Source organism: Lepidochelys kempii, chromosome 11 (genome assembly GCF_965140265.1).
Source record: "Lepidochelys kempii isolate rLepKem1 chromosome 11, rLepKem1.hap2, whole genome shotgun sequence".
Classification (NCBI taxonomy): Eukaryota; Metazoa; Chordata; order Testudines; family Cheloniidae; genus Lepidochelys; species Lepidochelys kempii.
The window spans coordinates 80455804-80473930 of NC_133266.1; the positions used below are offsets into that span (position 1 = coordinate 80455804).

Genomic DNA, 18127 nt, shown 5'->3' on the forward strand with positions numbered 1-18127 from the left:
TCCCCGGTCACTGGGTGGGGGCTCGAGCCGGTTTTGCATTGTGTTATTGGAATGGAACCCCTAGATATTGAACCCAGCCCTTGTTGCTGCCAACTCTGATGGGCAGAAGGGTTACATATATATATATATAATCATCACATATTACTGTGGCTTTTTGGTAATGTACATTGGTAAGTTCTGGCTCCTTCTCAGGTTCAGGTTGGCCACCCCTGGCATAGCGGGTGCACGGGGAAGTGTGTGTGGGGTTGCATGTCTGCTGAGTGGTGTGGGGTGTTGGTATGTAACAAATGAATCTCATCATAAGGTGGGAATCTTATCATAGCCTCTTAGTCTACACAGCTCTGTTCCAGTAGAATGATTTCATGCTCAGCTTTAATAATACTTGCAGGTCCCTGTTACATGGCTACTCCAGCCTGGCCTGGCCCTCTGAGATTTGTGGGACTCAACAAAGGTGTTATTCCCTTGGCCCATTCCTAGCCAGGACATTCCTGTGTGGAGTCTGCGATGTGTAATGAGGATTGAGCTTGCACTGAGGCCTCTCCCACATTCAGCTCACTTATAGCATCTCTTTTTGTGTGAGTTCTCTGGTGCTTAATAAGGGTTGATTTCCGACTGAAGCTTTTCCCGCAGTCGGGGCCATTATAGGGTCTCTCTTCTGTGTGGATTCCTTGATGGTGAATAAGGTTGGAGCTTTGATTGAAACTTTTCCTGCACTCATTGCATTTGTAGGATCTCTTCTCAAGGTGGGTTCTCTGGTGATTGCAAAGGGCTGAGCTGCTACAGAAACTTTTCCCACAGTCAAGACACTTACAAGGTTGCTCTCCACTGTGCATCCTCTGATGTTTCTTAAGGGATGTGATGAAATGGAAGCTTTTCCCACATTCAGGGCATTTAAACCATTTCCCAGCCATCTGGATTCTCTTGTGAGTAACAAGGGTTGACTTCAGTCTGAAACTTTCCCTGGACTCAGGGCAGTTATAGAGTCTCTCTCCCGTGTGAATTCTCTGATGCATATAAAGGTTTGAACTCTGATTAAAGCTTTTCCCACACTCACTGCATTTGTAGGGTTTCTCCCCCGTGTGCGTTCTCTGGTGACTAGTGAGATATGCAGTGTGATCGAAGCTTTTCCCGCACTCGGGGCAGATATAGGGTTTCTCTCGTGTGTCCATTCTCTGATGTGACAGAAGGGTCGATCTCTGACTGAAGCTTTTCCCACACTTGGGGCACTTATAGGGTTTCCCTCCCGTGTGAATTTTCTGCTGTTGAATAAGGTTGGAGCTCACACTGAAACATTTCCCACACTTGGGGCACTCATGGGGTCTCTCTCTCCTGTGTGGGTTCTATGATGTAATAGAAACTTTGGGCTCACACTGAAGCTTTTCCCACACTTGTTGCATTTGTAGGGTTTCTCTCTCATGTTGTTTCTCTGATGGTGAATAAGAGTTGAAGTCTGACTGAAGCCTTTCCCACAGTCACCGCACAAGTAGGGTCCCTTTCCAGTGGGGATTCTCTGTTCAATAGTTTAGTTTAGTTTATTGGCTCCTCTACTCCTGTGGGTGGATTTACCCTGTCTCTCCTCTGAGTGGTTTCCATGCTGCCTCTTTGGCCTGCTCTGGCTCTCACGGGCTTCTCCCTCCTCAGGACTCTGGGAAACGTCCCCTTCACCTCTTCCCAATACCATCCCCTGTGGTTCCACTTTCTCAGGATCTTCCTGCTGAAGATTCTCCTCCTCGTTCCCAGTCACCATTCCATCACTTGCTGGGACAGAGAGAGGATCCGGACAGGAGTCAGTCCCTGTGCTGGGGGACGGGGAACCTCAGAAAGGGAACAGGAAAGAGGGGAACAAACCCAAATAACTGCTGAGAAGATTGAAGTATCAGGAGCTGAATCCTATCCTCCCCCACAGGCCCCATCCCAGAGGAGAGAGGACTGGACCCATCCTTCCTTCACACCCTCTGAATACAGATGTAGGCAGGGGCTGAAGAGTCAGACAGGCTGGGTGTAAAATGAATAAATGACATCTGCCAGGAGGATAGAACAACTGGTTTTGGAATCACTTTAGCTGATCCCTTACTCATGAGGGCATCTCTTGGGTTCTTCCTTTCTTCGTAGCCCTGGAGATCAGGGACCCCAGCTCCTCCCCTCGTTCCAGCCTGGAGATCACATCAGGTTTGGAAATTGGGAGTCCTGCTTGGGGGACAAGGAAACAAGTGTTGATCCTGTTCATTAAGGTCAGGGCTCTTACTCCTTGCAGACCTAGTGTCTGAGTAGGCTATGCAAAGAGACTCCTTGCTCTCCCCACCCCCAATGCTATGGCGACTAGGCTATAAATCATACAAAATCCCATGACGCACTGGTCTGGAGCAAGGGTTTATCCACCTGGCCTAGGGAATGGCCCCAACTTATTCCCCTGGGGAGCTGAGCAGAGCTGTGACACGCTGGAGGTATCTGGAGTTGTAATCACTGCCAGTCCCACCTCCCCCTTTCACATACCCATATCCCTTCCCAAACAAAGCCAGGACAGGAAGCGGTTACCCAGACTGTGAACAGTTTGGTGTGGGGAATCTCCTAGTACTTGTCCATGCAACACCTGGCTTAACAGGGCCGTGATCCCTGAGTCAGCAACCTAGGTGCTTCCCCAGTTCGAATAGGAAATAGCACCCTGGGCTGGGAAATAAAGATCCTGACACCTGCCCCCATCCAATGCAGAGAGCAAAGAGCCTCCTCTCCCGAGCCATGATAGACTAGGCAGTAGGGCCCCCATATGAGGCCATTCAGCCCTTCCCCACCATGCATGAGGCACGCTGGGCCCCCACCAGTGTCTGGTGCCCACACCTCAGGTCTGGTGCTGGCTCTCCTCACGCCCTCTGCCTGCTTCATACACCTCAGGACAGCTCTGCAGGTGGAGTTGACTTTCTCCTCCTATGACAGCTCGTATCTCGGAATCATAGAAACGGATTGCTGGAAAGAGGTCACCTGTCCCAGACACCAGCACTGAGTCGGAACCAAATACCCTAGCGACCCTAACTGGTGATTGTCTATCCCGTCCTTAAAAACTTCTAGTGAATGGGATTTCACACCATACCTTGGTGACCTATTCCACTACTGAACTGTCCTTACAGGTAGAAAGTTTTTCTTAACCTACATCTCCCTTGCTGCAGGTTAAGCCCATCACTTCATGTCCTACCTTCTGTGGACGTAAAGAACAATTGATCACCATCCTCTTTATAATACTTTAACATCTGTAAAGACTGGTATCAGGTCTCCCATGCAGTCTTCTTTTCTCAAGATTAAACGTGGGCACTTCTTTTTGCCCTTTCTCATAGGATCGTGTTTCTATAACTTTCATCATTTTCATTGCTCTCCTCTGGACACTCTTCAATTGTGCACATCTTTCCTAAAGCATGGCACCCAGAAACAGCCACAATTTCCCAACCGAGGTCTCAGCAGTGCCAAGTAGAAATGACCAATTACTTCCTGTGTCTTACACACAACTCTCCTGTTAATACACCCTCAAACGGTATTAGACAGTTTTGCAACTACATCACATCGTTGGCTCACATTCATTTTGTGATCCACTATAACCCCCAGATCCTTTCCCATAGTACTACTGGTTAGCCAGTCATTCCCCATTGTGGATTTGCGTATTTAATTTGTCCTTTCTCAGTATAGCAGTTTGGACTTGACTTTATTTATTTTTGACAAATCCATGTTGGCTATTACTTATCCTCTAGGTAACAAATTGATTATTTAATAATTTGCTTCAGTGTCTACGTCGGTATCAAATGATTGGCTTATAATTCCCAAGTCATCTTTGCTCCCCCTTTTAACAATAAGTACTAGGTTTGCCCTTCTCCAGTCTCTGGGACCTCAAGTACCCTAGTTCCTTCAGTACCCTAGGGTGAATTTTATCAGTCCCTGATGACTTAAAGAATATTTAAATAAGTTTGATGTATTCAATCTGTTCTTTCTCTAGTCTGTTTTGTTCCTTCCCCCTTGTTTTTGACATTAGTTGTGTTAAGCATCTGTATAACATTAACTTTTTAAATAAAGACTGAGAGAAAAAAGGCCTTTACACCCCAACCATCTTGACGATGTCATATGTTAGCTCTCCTACCCCTCCAAGTAGTGGGCCTACATTGTCCTCTGTCTTTCTCTTGCTCCTTATCTATTTACAGAATCTCTTCTCATTGCCTTTTATGTCCTTTGCTATTTGTAACTCATTTTGCACCTCAGACTTTTTGGTTTTCTCCCCACATGCTTCTGCTGTTCTTTCATCCTCACCCTTTGCAATCTGTCCATGTTCCCATATTTTGTAGGGTTCCTTTTCAATGTTCATGTCATTCAAGACCTCCTGATGCAGCCATATTGGCCCCTTGCTATTCTTCCTGTCTTTTCCTGTCATTGCTGTCGTGTCATAAATACTTTCTGAGAAACCACCAGCTCTCCTGAATGCCTTTTTCCTTTAGATTTTCTTGCCATGAGACCACATGTACTAGTTCTCGGAGTCTGTGAAAGTAAGTGCATTGTCCTCTCCCTCTTTCCTTTCCTTAGATGCAGGAGATACTCCGTACAAACAGATCCCACCAAACACCCCCCGATAATCTCCCAGGCTGCCTCGTGGAGCACACCACTGAAACTTAGTGCTTGAGACCCATTGACTTTAATGGAGGAAATCATGTGTTTATGTGCTTGATAAATAGGGACATTTGCTGAATTGTGGCTTGAATCAACAGACAAGGCTAGCCAGATTTTTGACTAATCTGCATAACTGCAAATATACATTCACAGATGATAAAGTCAGAAGGGAATATTATGGTCTTCTATACTACAGAGGCAAGAGAACCTCACCCTTGAGATTCCTTGCATCAAGCCCATATCTCGTGGTTGAGCTAGACTATATTTATTAGAAAGAGATATCCAGGTTTCATTAAAAGACTCCTAATGATGAAGAAGCCACCACATCCCTGGGTAAGTTAATCCAGTGGTTCACTCACCTCACTCTTAAACATTTTCACTTTATGACTAGTCAATTTATCCAACTTCAGCTTCCAGTCACTGGATCTCCTTCTGAATTTGTCTAGTAGATTAAGGAGCTCTCAGCTGTCAGAAATATACTCCCCATGTTAGGTACCTAGGACCTCTGTTCAAAACATGGCTTAACCATCTCCTGGATAAATTAACTAGACAAAGCTCCTCTAGTCACTCACTCTAAGGCAGATTTTCCAGACCTTGAATCACTCTTGTGGCACTTGTATAGCCCCGTTCCAAAGTGTTGACTTTCCTCTTCAAGTGTGGACACCAGACCGGGACACAGTATCCAGTAATAGTCTCCTAATGCCTCAAACACAAGCAAAGCCAGGCTGGCTGGCTCATGGGGGGAGGGGGCAGAGGCTAATCCCAGGTGATGCTTTCACTCAGGCCGGTAACCAGTTCACGTTGCAGTGAGGATGCAGGTTATATTACTCGAGTGCTAATAATCGCTCAAATCCTTCCCCCAATTCTCACCCTGTGCCTACAATGACACACAAGTTCTCCCATAATTCATAGAGCGGCTCAGCTGCCTGCAGTGCTAAGACCCCAGGGACGGGCCCCCAGAAGTTACAGGGACACACACAAGGTGAGTGCAGCACCAGGGAGGACAGTCACTCGGGCAGGGCTTTGCAGCGGGGCTGCTCACAGCCTGGCTAGACTAACCCCAGTGCTCACCCCCTGGTGTCGGTTAAATCTGCAGTGAAGATACATCCAGCGTTTCTCACAGACAATGTCCAGTCCCACACACACAGCCAGCCACCCCCTGGGCTGGACACAGGTGCCAAACACCAGACCTGCCCCCATCCCCAGCCATGTCGGGCTGCTCCCGACTTCAGACACAAACCAGAACTCTTCCGTTAGCAAGGGTTGCTGAGCTCATCCACGCCAGCTCCCCTGCGCACCACAGGCCCAGAGGGGCAGAGGAGCCGCTCTAGTCCCACCTGGGCTCAGCCGCAGGCACAGAGTCCCGCTAATCCGTGAAGCAGCAGCAGTGACCATCATGCCCCATCCCCAGGAACTCATGAAGACGCTACAGAGGCCCAGGAGCACAAAGACCTGTTAGCAAAGCACCACAGGGGTTTCCTTAAGTCTCTGCTGCTATTGTCAGAGCTCTCGTGTGTGACGCTTCCTGGGGGTTCCCGGCATCGTCAGGCACCTCGCTACACCTGCCCTTGGCATGGGGGAGCTTTGTCTGTGCCCACTGGGCCTCAGCTCCCTACCTCCACCAGCCACTGTCACCAGGAGCTCTCTGCTGTCACTCTGCAGGGATGTTCCAGCCTTCCCAGTGTGTCCCTGGAGTGCCCCGCCCCTGGGCTGCTGGACTCTCACGGGATGCTTCTAGAGCTGGGACTGAATGAAACAAGAATCTCTCCTGTCTAATACAGTGGGGCCCACCCTAAGTTCTTGCAGTATTTTACAGCCAGGAGGCTGGGACCCTTTTTCATGAGAGAAGCGGGCTGTCAGTTTGCCACCTAGGTGACTCCCAGACATACCAGATCGCTCCATTGTCTTTAGTCATCCAAAGAACACGCCACGGCTGCTTCTGTCTTCCTGTCGCTTTCCTCTCCTGTAGACTTCTCACCCTCTCCAGGTGACACCCGGCTCAATCTGCAAACAGCCACACAGCGTGAGGCATTCGGAACAGTGACGGCCAGGCAGGGAGATGGCTGACACTTACCAGCGACACAGACAGGGAGACGGCCAGGCAGGGAGATGGCTGACACTTACCTGCTGCCTGAGTTTTTCAATACAGTATGACAAAGTTCCTGCTCTACCTTGGTGGGTCTTGCGCTTATTGGCGGATTTGCTCACCTTGGAGCTTCACGGCAGCCCTCAGCTTGGCTGTTTTTCTGAATCCACAGTCCAGGTCGACTCCTCCTGTGTCTGACCAAGAGTTGGGAGGTTTGGGGGGAACCCGGCCCGCCCTCTACTCCGGGTTCCAGCCCAGGGCCCTGTGGAACGCAGCTGTCTAGAGTGCCTCTCAGCTCCTCACACACACCACAAACTGAAGTGAGCTCCTTTTTAAAACCCAGGTGCCCTGATTAGCCTGCCTTAATTGATTCTAGCAGCTTCTTGATTGGCTGCAGGTGTTCTAATCAGCCTGTCTGTCTTAATTGTCTCCAGAAGGTTCCTGATTGTTCTGGAACCTTCCCTGTTATCTTATCCAGGGGAAAGGGACCTGCTTAACCTGGGGCTAATATATCTGCCTTCTATTACACTCCTATAGCCATCTGGCCTGACCCTGTCACAATAGATACATAATTCCTCAAATATTATCCACCCACACATTTCACAGTGGTGACAACCAGTGGGCTACTGGCCCTTGGATGAGCCCTCCTATGCCACCCTTCAGTGAACTATTATGCAGGTCTCTGACCCAGGGGATTCCTGAAAAATGTTATGCCCCCATGGGTGTCCTCTGCCAGTTGGCACCAGGGGATGCCTGGGTTACACCCTCCCTATTCTCCATGGTCCTGAGCTAAATTCCCTCTAAGCTGTGCAGCAGGCTATCAAGGCAGCACAGGCGGGGAGAGGTGCCTCTCCCCCAGCCCCAGCTCCGGAGCTGCTGCAGCCAAGAGAGGCTCCTCAGCCCCAGCCAGGGAGCTGCTGCGGACGGGGACAGTTGCCTCTCCCATGGCCCCAACCCCAGTGGGAAGAGGTGCTCTACCCTGGCCCTGGGCTGCTGCAGTGAGAGAATCATAGAATATCAGGGTTGGAAGGGACCCCAGAAGGTCATCTAGTCCAACCCCCTGCTCGAAGCAGGACCAATTCCCAGTTAAATCATCCCAGCCAGGGCTTTGTCAAGCCTGACCTTAAAAACCTCTAAGGAAAGAGATTCTACCACCTCCCTAGGTAACGCATTCCAGTGTTTCACCACCCTCTTAGTGAAAAAGTTTTTCCTAATATCTAATCTAAACCTCCCCCACTGCAACTTGAGACCATTACTCCTCGTTCTGTCATCTGCTACCATTGAGAACAGTCTAGAGCCATCCTCTTTGGAACCCCCTTTCAGGTAGTTGAAAACAGCTATCAAATCCCCCCTCATTCTTCTCTTCTGCAGGCTAAACAATCCCAGCTCCCTCAGCCTCTCCTCATAAGTTATGTGTTCCAGACCCCTAATCATTTTTGTTGCCCTTCGCTGGACTCTCTCCAATTTATCCACATCCTTCTTGTAGTGTGGGGCCCAAAACTGGACACAGTACTCCAGATGAGGCCTCACCAATGTCGAATAGAGGGGAACGATCACGTCCCTCGATCTGCTGGCTATGCCCCTTCTTATACATCCCAAAATGCCATTGGCCTTCTTGGCAACAAGGGCACACTGCTGACTCATATCCAGCTTCTCGTCCACTGTCACCCCTAGGTCCTTTTCCGCAGAACTGCTGCCTAGCCATTCGGTCCCTAGTCTGTAGCTGTGCATTGGGTTCTTCCGTCCTAAGTGCAGGACCCTGCACTTATCCTTATTGAACCTCATCAGATTTCTTTTGGCCCAATCCTCCAATTTGTCTAGGTCCTTCTGTATCCTATCCCTCCCCTCCAGCGTATCTACCACTCCTCCCAGTTTAGTAGTCCTCTCTCCCCACAACAGCCCTGGGGCAGCCTGCACCCCAAACCCCTCATCCCCGGCCCCACCCCAGAGCCCTAACCCTCCCATCCTCTGCCCCAGACGTGAGCTCCCTCCCATCCCCAGCCCCATCCCAGAGCCCACACCCCCAGCCAGAGCCCTCACCCCTCCTGCGTCCCAACCCTCTGCCCCAGCTCTGAGCCCCCTCCCGCACCTCAAATCCATCATCCCCAGCCCCACCCCATAGCCCGCACCCCCAGTCAGAGCCCTCACCTCGCCCCCCATATCACCACCCTCTGCCCCAGCCCTGAGCCCCCTCCCACACTTCGAACCCCTCAGCCCCACCCTGCCACACATCACCTCCATATCATTGCACAGAACAAAATTGACTCCACACTTGCATGGGGAAAATTAGAGGGAACATTGGCTGGGGCAGCTGCAGGAGCTAAAGCGGGAACAGGGAGGCTGGTGATGGCTTACACACAAGCAGAGAAAGAGACTTCAGGACAAGGGATTCTTGTAACTCTTACACCACAGCTGCTGCTGCTGCGGGAAGCCAAATTATTAATTACAGCAGAACCTGGAATCCCCAGTGGAAATCAGGACCCCATTGGGCTACAGTGGTATTTATAGGCCTCTCTCCCCCGTTACCCCGTAACTGGGTTCCTCGCAGTACTAAACATAATGATCCTTCCACTCCTGTGAAACAAGAAAGCAATGACCGCTGCTGGGCAGGTTGGGGACCGAAGCGCATACAATCTGTGTGACTTGCAAAAGGCCACAGGGCAGGGAACTGAGCCAGGTCTCTGAAGACTGAGTCCAGCTGAAGCAGAATACAGGCAAGATGGAGGTGAAGCACATTTGAAAATCTGGCCCCTGGGGACTTAGGCAGAGTTGAGACACGAGATGCTGAGTCCATTTCTGAGAACCCAGAGAATGGAACTTGACCTGGGATGGGGAGAGATTTCGTCTCACATGAAAAACTTGGTTCAGGACAGAGCAGCACCATCGTGTCCCTGAATCACCTGTCCTGTGGGAATGGATGCAGCGGGAACAGTCTCACGCTATCTGGGGACAATTAGGACAGATCCCCCTGAAATCTGGGGGACCAGTGAAGAATTCTGCACAGACCCCTTCCTCCCACTGTCTAATACCCGAGGGAAGAGGGATTCTTACCCAGCAAGGTCACAGTCTCATAATTCTCCTGTATGACATCCCTGTAGAGGGCTCTCTGACCCGGGTCCAGCAGATCCCATTCCCCCTGGGTGAAATACACAGCCACCTCCTCGAAAGCCACCCGCTCCACTGCAGCCATTTCCCTTCCTTGTCTCTCCATGGATGGGACAAACTGGAGCAAACGAGGATTTTATTCTGCAGCCTGTCAGGGTGAGAAGGGCATTTGAGGATGTTCTAGGGGGGGTTGAGCGCATTTCACACCCCAATTCTTTCCTTGTTGACATTCTAGACTCTGCCATGCTGGGAAAATGCTTGAGCCATGATATTAAAAATCCACTGCCTAAAGTTCGGTCCCCAAACCATATTCAGTTCTCTCAATAAATGGCTGGAGTAAGGTTCAAAAATGCCGAGCCTGCAACATTGGGATGTAGTTCTGTGTCCAGCTTTGTTGATAATCAGGCCAATTAGTCAGCTGCCTGAACACAGCTGCAGGCATCTACGTTAGGTTCCTGCTTCTAAAAATCCTGGCCTTCATCACTGTATTTATGACACAGATCCATCCCCGCACACAAGGACTAAACCCATGCAGGCTTTTTAAAGCCCTATCAGTGACTGAGATGAAATGAAGTCAATGAGACCACGCAGATGCTAAATATTAAACATATATGTGAGTTTTGTGAGATGAAAGCCTAAGATTCATAGAGTCTGAACCCAAAAGGGATCAGTAGCTTATCAACTCTGATTTCCTGTAGGCACAGCCCATTTAGGGTTGCCAACTTTCTGACTGAAAAAACCCAAACACCCTTGCCCTGGCCATCCTCCAAGGCCCAACCCTGCTCAATCCATCCCCCCTCCCTCCGTCGCTTGCTGTCACCCACCCTCACTCACTCGCTCATTTTCACCCTGCTGGTGCGGGTCCCTGTTCGACCAGCAAGGCATCCAGTGTTGATCTGAAGACATCAAGAGACGGAGAATCCTCCACTGCCTTTGGTCCAGGGATTAATCATCTTCATTACTGAAAACGTATGCCTAATTGCTAATCCGCATTTGTTGGCTTCAGCTTCCTGCTATGGGTTCATGTGTGGCCTTTAACCGCGAGACTAAAAAGTGCTTTGGTAACCAGTATTTCCCATCTGTGAAGGTACCTGTACTTAAAATGACGTCACCTCTTAGTTTTCAACTTATTTATTCTTTTAGGATAAATTCAACATATGGGGCTTTTAAGTCTCTCAGTGTAACAATTCTCCCTCCCCACATATGTATGACTCTTTTCTGCCCTCTCCCCCAACCTACCTCACAACAGAGTTTTCCCAGCCACTTTTCACAGGCTCCTTCTCAAAAACAAGCTGAGTGGTTTTCCATCAAACTTGCAAACCAAATTCACCCGGGGAGAGAGACTTTCTACTGGAAAGATGAACACAGGAGTTGTCAGACCATAGCAGACTCCAGCTCCGTCCAGTCATTTGGGTATGTTAGAAGCACTTGAAAAGTTCCCTGAGACTGAAATGGGGCAGCTGACACTGTCAGTGTCACTGTGCTCCGGGGCCCCCAGCTGCAGTGAAAGAGCAGAGTCAAAGGACCTGCTTTGGGGGATCCCCCGGACATGCGCCCAGCACCGCAGGCACTAGGCCAGTGGTTTTAACAGGGACTAGGCCAGTGGCTTTTTTCCATTTGTGGACCCCTAAAACATTTTGAATGGAGGCGCAGACTCCTTTGGGAATCCTAGGCACAGTCTGCAGCCCCCCGGGGAGCCATGGGCCATAGGATGAAAACCAGCCACGGCACCAGGCAGAAACAGGACCTGGCTTTTCCTCTCCCTGCCCCTCCCCTTGTCCCCAGGCCAGATACTGCCCCAGGGCAGGGGCTGCAGGGAATGGGGTGGGGGGCGGCGGGGCTGGGACCCTCCCCCCCACATTGCTCCTGCTGCCCCCGCCCCTCACCTGTGGTCTCTGGGTGGGGCTGGGGCGGGCAGAGCCCGGGGGTCTGTGTCCCAGGAGTCCAGCCCCCCACCCAGCAGCAGGAACCCCCGAGTCTGGAGCTACAGTGTTAACCCCTCCGCTGCTGGACGTCAGCCACAATCCTTCTCCCCTTCCCGAACCGAGAGAAACCCGGCCCAGCGTGCCTAAGCAGAGACAGAGTCCTGCAGAAAGGTGCCCCCCGGGGCCATCCCGGGCCGGGCAGCCCGCTGGGGCCTGGGGCACACCTTGTCTCGCCATGAAAGGGCTTGCCTAGAAAAGTTAGTACGAAGTCACTGGCACACGCGTCCCCATTCAGCCCCGGCTGGGAGGCTGATGCATTAGCTACACGCAGCGCAGCAGGACATCCAGAGGCTGGGGCATGTTGTCCTGTTGCTGGCATGCATGCCAAGTCAGAGCGGACCAACTATCCCCCGTGTAACGCTGGGGGCCCTCTTTGCTGTGTCAGTCTCCTCATAATTGGGGGGGGGCCCTCTTCTTGCTTTTACACTGCGATTGTAACGGCTTGGGAACCACACCTTGTGTACAGCCAGGGCCGGATTAACCTTTTGCGGGCCCAGCGTCAAACATGTTTGCGGGCCCCAAGTGGCTGTGATGGGCCCCTTCCAAGTGTGGGCCCGGCCTGACAGCCCCGTTGACGCCACATTGCCGGGATGGGGATGAAAACATTTACTCACAAAGTAAGATATTTGAAGCCACACTGAGACCTCCATTCAGCCCCCAGAGAACAAACTGAGCTAACATCCATGTACCCAGAACACCACTGAATTTGGTTTGCCTGGAAGGGGGTTGTTAGTTAGTTTTGTCTTTTTGTTTAAACACTCAGGACCTGCTTGGGGGCCTTGAACAGAAGTGCTTAATTCTCACACTTATGAGCTATATTAAGCCCGGATGTAGCAGTTAGTGGTGCTGCACCTGCATAGGGTGACCAGATGTCCCGATTTTATAGGGACAGTCCCAATTTTTCTTGGGGGCTTTTTCTTATATAGGCACCTTTCCCCCCCCTCACCCCGATTGTTTACACTTGCTATCTGGTCACCCTGCACCTGCATCTCCCCACCACCATCTCCGCCACCCAAAGTTATGTTTCCTAAATACATGTTTTGAAATCTTCATTTTCTACTTTGGTACAATAATGTTTCCAAAACACTGGGGTGGAGTGTGGGGAGGAATATTGCGGGTGCCCATCTTTTGCAGGGAGAAAGGGCCGCTGAGAGACAACACACACTTCACCACAAAGGCCACCATAATCCAGCCTAAAGTTCCTACCCCAATCTTCACATCTGGGATCTCCCCCCGGATCCTCCTGTCCCCATCCCACGCAACTCACCCCCAACACAGGCTCTCCTCAAACTCCCTGCTACTGCCCCGCCCCCCAGTCACCCCAGGGCTGTCACATCCCTCTCTTCTGCTACCCCCCCCCACGAGCCAACCCCCACCTCAGCCCAGACTCCCCCCGCTTCTCCTCCGCCCCCCCACGACTCACCCCCCAACACAGGCTCTCCTCAAACTCCCTGCTACTGCCCCGCCCCCCCTTCTGCTACCCCCCCACACTGAGCCAACCCCCACCTCAGCCCAGACTGCCCCCCACTTCTCCTCCGCCCCCCCAACTCACCCCCTAACACAGGCTCTCCTCAAACTCCCTGCTACTGCCCCGTCCCCCCTCTTCTGCTACCCCCCCACACTGAGCCAACCCCCACCTCAGCCCAGCCTCCCCCCCCGCTTCTCCTCCGCCCCCCCACGACTCACCCCCTAACACAGGCTCTCCTCAAACTCCCTGCTACTGCCCCGTCCCCCCTCTTCTGCTACCCCCCCACACTGAGCCAACCCCCACCTCAGCCCAGACTCCCCCCGCTTCTCCTCCGCCCCCCCACGACTCACCCCCTAACACAGGCTCTCCTCAAACTCCCTGCTACTGCCCCGTCCCCCCCTTCTGCTACCCCCCACACTGAGCCAACCCCCACCTCAGCCCAGACTCCCCCCCGCTTCTCCTCCGCCCCCCCACGACTCACCCCCCAACACAGGCTCTCCTCAAACTCCCTGCTACTGCCCCGCCCCCCCTTCTGATACCCCCCCACACTGAGCCAACCCCCACCTCAGCCCAGACTGCCCCCCGCTTCTCCTCCACCCCCCCACGACTCACCCCCTAACACAGGCTCTCCTCAAACACCCTGCTACTGCCCCGTCCCCCCCCTTCTGCTACCCCCCCACACTGAGCCAACCCCCACCTCAGCCCAGACTCCCCCCCGCTTCTCCTCCGCCCCCCCAACTCACCCCCTAACACAGGCTCTCCTCAAACTCCCTGCTACTGCCCCGTCCCCCCCCTTCTGCTACCCCCCCACACTGAGCCAACCCCCACCTCAGCCCAGACTCCCCCCGCTTCTCCTCCGCCCCCCCCACTCACCCCCCAACACAGGCTCTCCTCAAACTCCCTGCTACTGCCCCGTCCCCCCCTTCTGCTACCCCCCACACTGAGCCAACCCCCACCTCAGCCCAGACTCCCCCCCGCTTCTCCTCCGCCCCCCCAACTCACCCCCTAACACAGGCTCTCCTCAAACTCCCTGCTACTGCCCCGTCCCCCCCCTTCTGCTACCCCCCCACACTGAGCCAACCCCCACCTCAGCCCAGACTGCCCCCCGCTTCTCCTCCGCCCCCCCAACTCACCCCCTAACACAGGCTCTCCTCAAACTCCCTGCTACTGCCCCGTCCCCCCCTTCTGCTACCCCCCCACACTGAGCCAACCCCCACCTCAGCCCAGACTCCCCCCGCTTCTCCTCCGCCCCCCCAACTCACCCCCCAACACAGGCTCTCCTCAAACTCCCTGCTACTGCCCCGTCCCCCCCTTCTGCTACCCCCCACACTGAGCCAACCCCCACCTCAGCCCAGACTCCCCCCCCCGCTTCTCCTCCGCCCCCCCACGACTCACCCCCTAACACAGGCTCTCCTCAAACTCCCTGCTACTGCCCCGCCCCCCCTTCTGCTACCCCCCCACACTGAGCCAACCCCCACCTCAGCCCAGACTCCCCCCCGCTTCTCCTCCGCCCCCCCAACTCACCCCCTAACACAGGCTCTCCTCAAACTCCCTGCTACTGCCCCGCCCCCCTTCTGATACCCCCCACACTGAGCCAACCCCCACCTCAGCCCAGACTCCCCCCCCCGCTTCTCCTCCGCCCCCCCACGACTCACCCCCTAACACAGGCTCTCCTCAAACTCCCTGCTACTGCCCCGTCCCCCCCTTCTGCTACCCCCCACACTGAGCCAACCCCCACCTCAGCCCAGACTCCCCCCCGCTTCTCCTCCACCCCCCCACGACTCACCCCCTAACACAGGCTCTCCTCAAACACCCTGCTACTGCCCCGTCCCCCCCCTTCTGCTACCCCCCCACACTGAGCCAACCCCCACCTCAGCCCAGACTCCCCCGCTTCTCCTCCGCCCCCCCACGACTCACCCCCCAACACAGGCTCTCCTCAAACTCCCTGCTACTGCCCCGCCCCCCCTTCTGATACCCCCCCACACTGAGCCAACCCCCACCTCAGCCCAGACTCCCCCCCGCTTCTCCTCCGCCCCCCCAACTCACCCCCTAACACAGGCTCTCCTCAAACTCCCTGCTACTGCCCCGCCCCCCCTTCTGATACCCCCCACACTGAGCCAACCCCCACCTCAGCCCAGACTCCCCCCCGCTTCTCCTCCGCCCCCCCACGACTCACCCCCCAACACAGGCTCTCCTCAAACTCCCTGCTACTGCCCCGCCCCCCTTCTGCTACCCCCCCACACTGAGCCAACCCCCACCTCAGCCCAGCCTCCCCCCCCGCTTCTCCTCCACCCCCCCAACTCACCCCCTAACACAGGCTCTCCTCAAACTCCCTGCTACTGCCCCGCCCCCCCTTCTGCTACCCCCCCACACTGAGCCAACCCCCACCTCAGCCCAGACTCCCCCGCTTCTCCTCCGCCCCCCCACGACTCACCCCCCAACACAGGCTCTCCTCAAACTCCCTGCTACTGCCCCGTCCCCCCCTTCTGCTACCCCCCACACTGAGCCAACCCCCACCTCAGCCCAGACTGCCCCCCGCTTCTCCTCCGCCCCCCCAACTCACCCCCTAACACAGGCTCTCCTCAAACTCCCTGCTACTGCCCCGTCCCCCCTTCTGATACCCCCCCACACTGAGCCAACCCCCACCTCAGCCCAGACTGCCCCCCGCTTCTCCTCCGCCCCCCCAACTCACCCCCTAACACAGGCTCTCCTCAAACTCCCTGCTACTGCCCCGTCCCCCCTTCTGATACCCCCCACACTGAGCCAACCCCCACCTCAGCCCAGCCTCCCCCCCCGCTTCTCCTCCGCCCCCCCACACGGAGTCGCCCCGGCTCCCCCAGCGCACCCCGACTTGCCCCGCAACTGCCCCTTTGCGCCGCACTGGGGGGGGCGGGGGCGGGGCCGGGGCATCCCCGGGGCAGGGGTGCGGCAGCCGGCACCGACCGGCCCCCAGACCCCCCCGGGCAGGCCCCCCCCAGGAGCGGGGCTCGGGGGGGGGCAGGAGCTCCGAGGGGGAGGGGCCGCAGCACCAGGCCCCCACCTTCCCGCGCGGGGCGGGGCTTTCTGGTGCGCTCCGCCCACTGGCGCGGGGGCGGCGGGCCGCGTGGCGCGGGGCATGCTGGGACGCGTAGTGCCGCTGGCCGCGCGGGTCCCGGGGCCCCTGCGGAACACAGCGGCGTGGAAACTACAACTCCCAGCAGCCCCTGCAGCCCCCCCGCCCCTGCGGCGCCTGCGCACTGCGCTCCCCGGGCGGGGGGCCGCGTTAACCCTTTGTGGGCCCCTTCCCCGCGTGGGCCTGAGCCGCCCCTCCTGGGTTAGTAATGGAAATCTATTAATCCGTATTTCTGTAGATAATCCGCCCGCTCGCAAACGCGGAGGTGTACACGATAGATACCTTGCATGCGCAGACACAGCTCTCCGACGACGTTACCTATAGCTCTTATTCTGCATTGCCATTTCACAGCTTCTATGTGGGGCCCATATTTTTTTATGACACATTTCAGTGATGTTCCTCGCTCTGACAAGCTTACCGCCAAAAGCAGAGGCTGGGTCTACGCTACAGCCTGAGGTTGATGCAAGGCGGGGGTTACGTCAAAGCCTAGGCTGCCATGCCGAGTCGCCGGCTGGCCCGGCCTAACCCCACCGGAAGGAGAGGCAGGGTGGCCTCGTGGCGCCCCAGCGCTGTGACGCGGGTGCCGTGTCAGTGTAGACCCTGTGTTACCCCACCGGAAGGAGAGGCAGGGTGGCCTCGTGGCGCCCCAGCGCTGTGAGGCAGATGCCGTGTCAGTGTAGACCCTGTGTTACCCCACCGGAAGGAGAGGCAGGGTGGCCTCGTGGCGCCCCAGCGCTGTGAGGCGGATGCCGTGTCAGTGTAGACCCTGTGTTACCCCACCGGAAGGAGAGGCAGGGTGGCCTCGTGGCGCCTCAGCGCTGTGAGGCGGATGCCGTGTCAGTGTAGACCCTGTGTTACCCCACCGGAAGGAGAGGCAGGGTGGCCTCGTGGCGCCCCAGCGCTGTGAGGCGGATGCCGTGTCAGTGTAGACCCTGTGTTACCCCACCGGAAGGAGAGGCAGGGTGGCCTCGTGGCGCCCCAGCGCTGTGAGGCGGATGCCGTGTCAGTGTAGACCCTGTGTTACCCCACCGGAAGGAGAGGCAGGGTGGCCTCGTGGCGCCCCAGCGCTGTGAGGCGGGTGCCGTGTCAGTGTAGACCCTGTGTTACCCCACCGGAAGGAGAGGCAGGGTGGCCTCGTGGCGCCCCAGCGCTGTGAGGCGGATGCCGTGTCAGTGTAGACCCTGTGTTACCCCACCGGAAGGAGAGGCAGGGTGGCCTCGTGGCGCCCCAGCGCTGTGAGGCGGATGCCGTGTCAGTGTAGACCCTGTGTTACCCCACCGGAAGGAGAGGCAGGGTGGCCTCGTGGCGCCCCAGCGCTGTGAGGCGGGTGCCGTGTCAGTGTAGACCCTGTGTTACCCCACCGGAAGGAGAGGCAGGGTGGCCTCGTGGCGCCCCAGCGCTGTGAGGCGGGTGCCGTGTCAGTGTAGACCCTGTGTTACCCCACCGGAAGGAGAGGCAGGGTGCCCTCGTGGCGCCCCAGCGCTGTGAGGCGGGTGCCGTGTCAGTGTAGACCCTGTGTTACCCCACCGGAAGGAGAGGCAGGGTGGCCTCGTGGCGCCCCAGCGCTGTGAGGCGGATGCCGTGTCAGTGTAGACCCTGTGTTACCCCACCGGAAGGAGAGGCAGGGTGGCCTCGTGGCGCCCCAGCGCTGTGAGGCGGGTGCCGTGTCAGTGTAGACCCTGTGTTACCCCACCGGAAGGAGAGGCAGGGTGGCCTCGTGGCGCCCCAGCGCT

At 55.6% G+C, this 18127-nt stretch overlaps 1 pseudogene; it reads right to left on the reverse strand.

The window, feature by feature from the left end:
• Nucleotides 1-371: 371 nt before the first annotated feature.
• LOC140895993 (uncharacterized) lies at nucleotides 372-16941 on the reverse strand (annotated as a pseudogene).
• Nucleotides 16942-18127: the final 1186 nt, after the last annotated feature.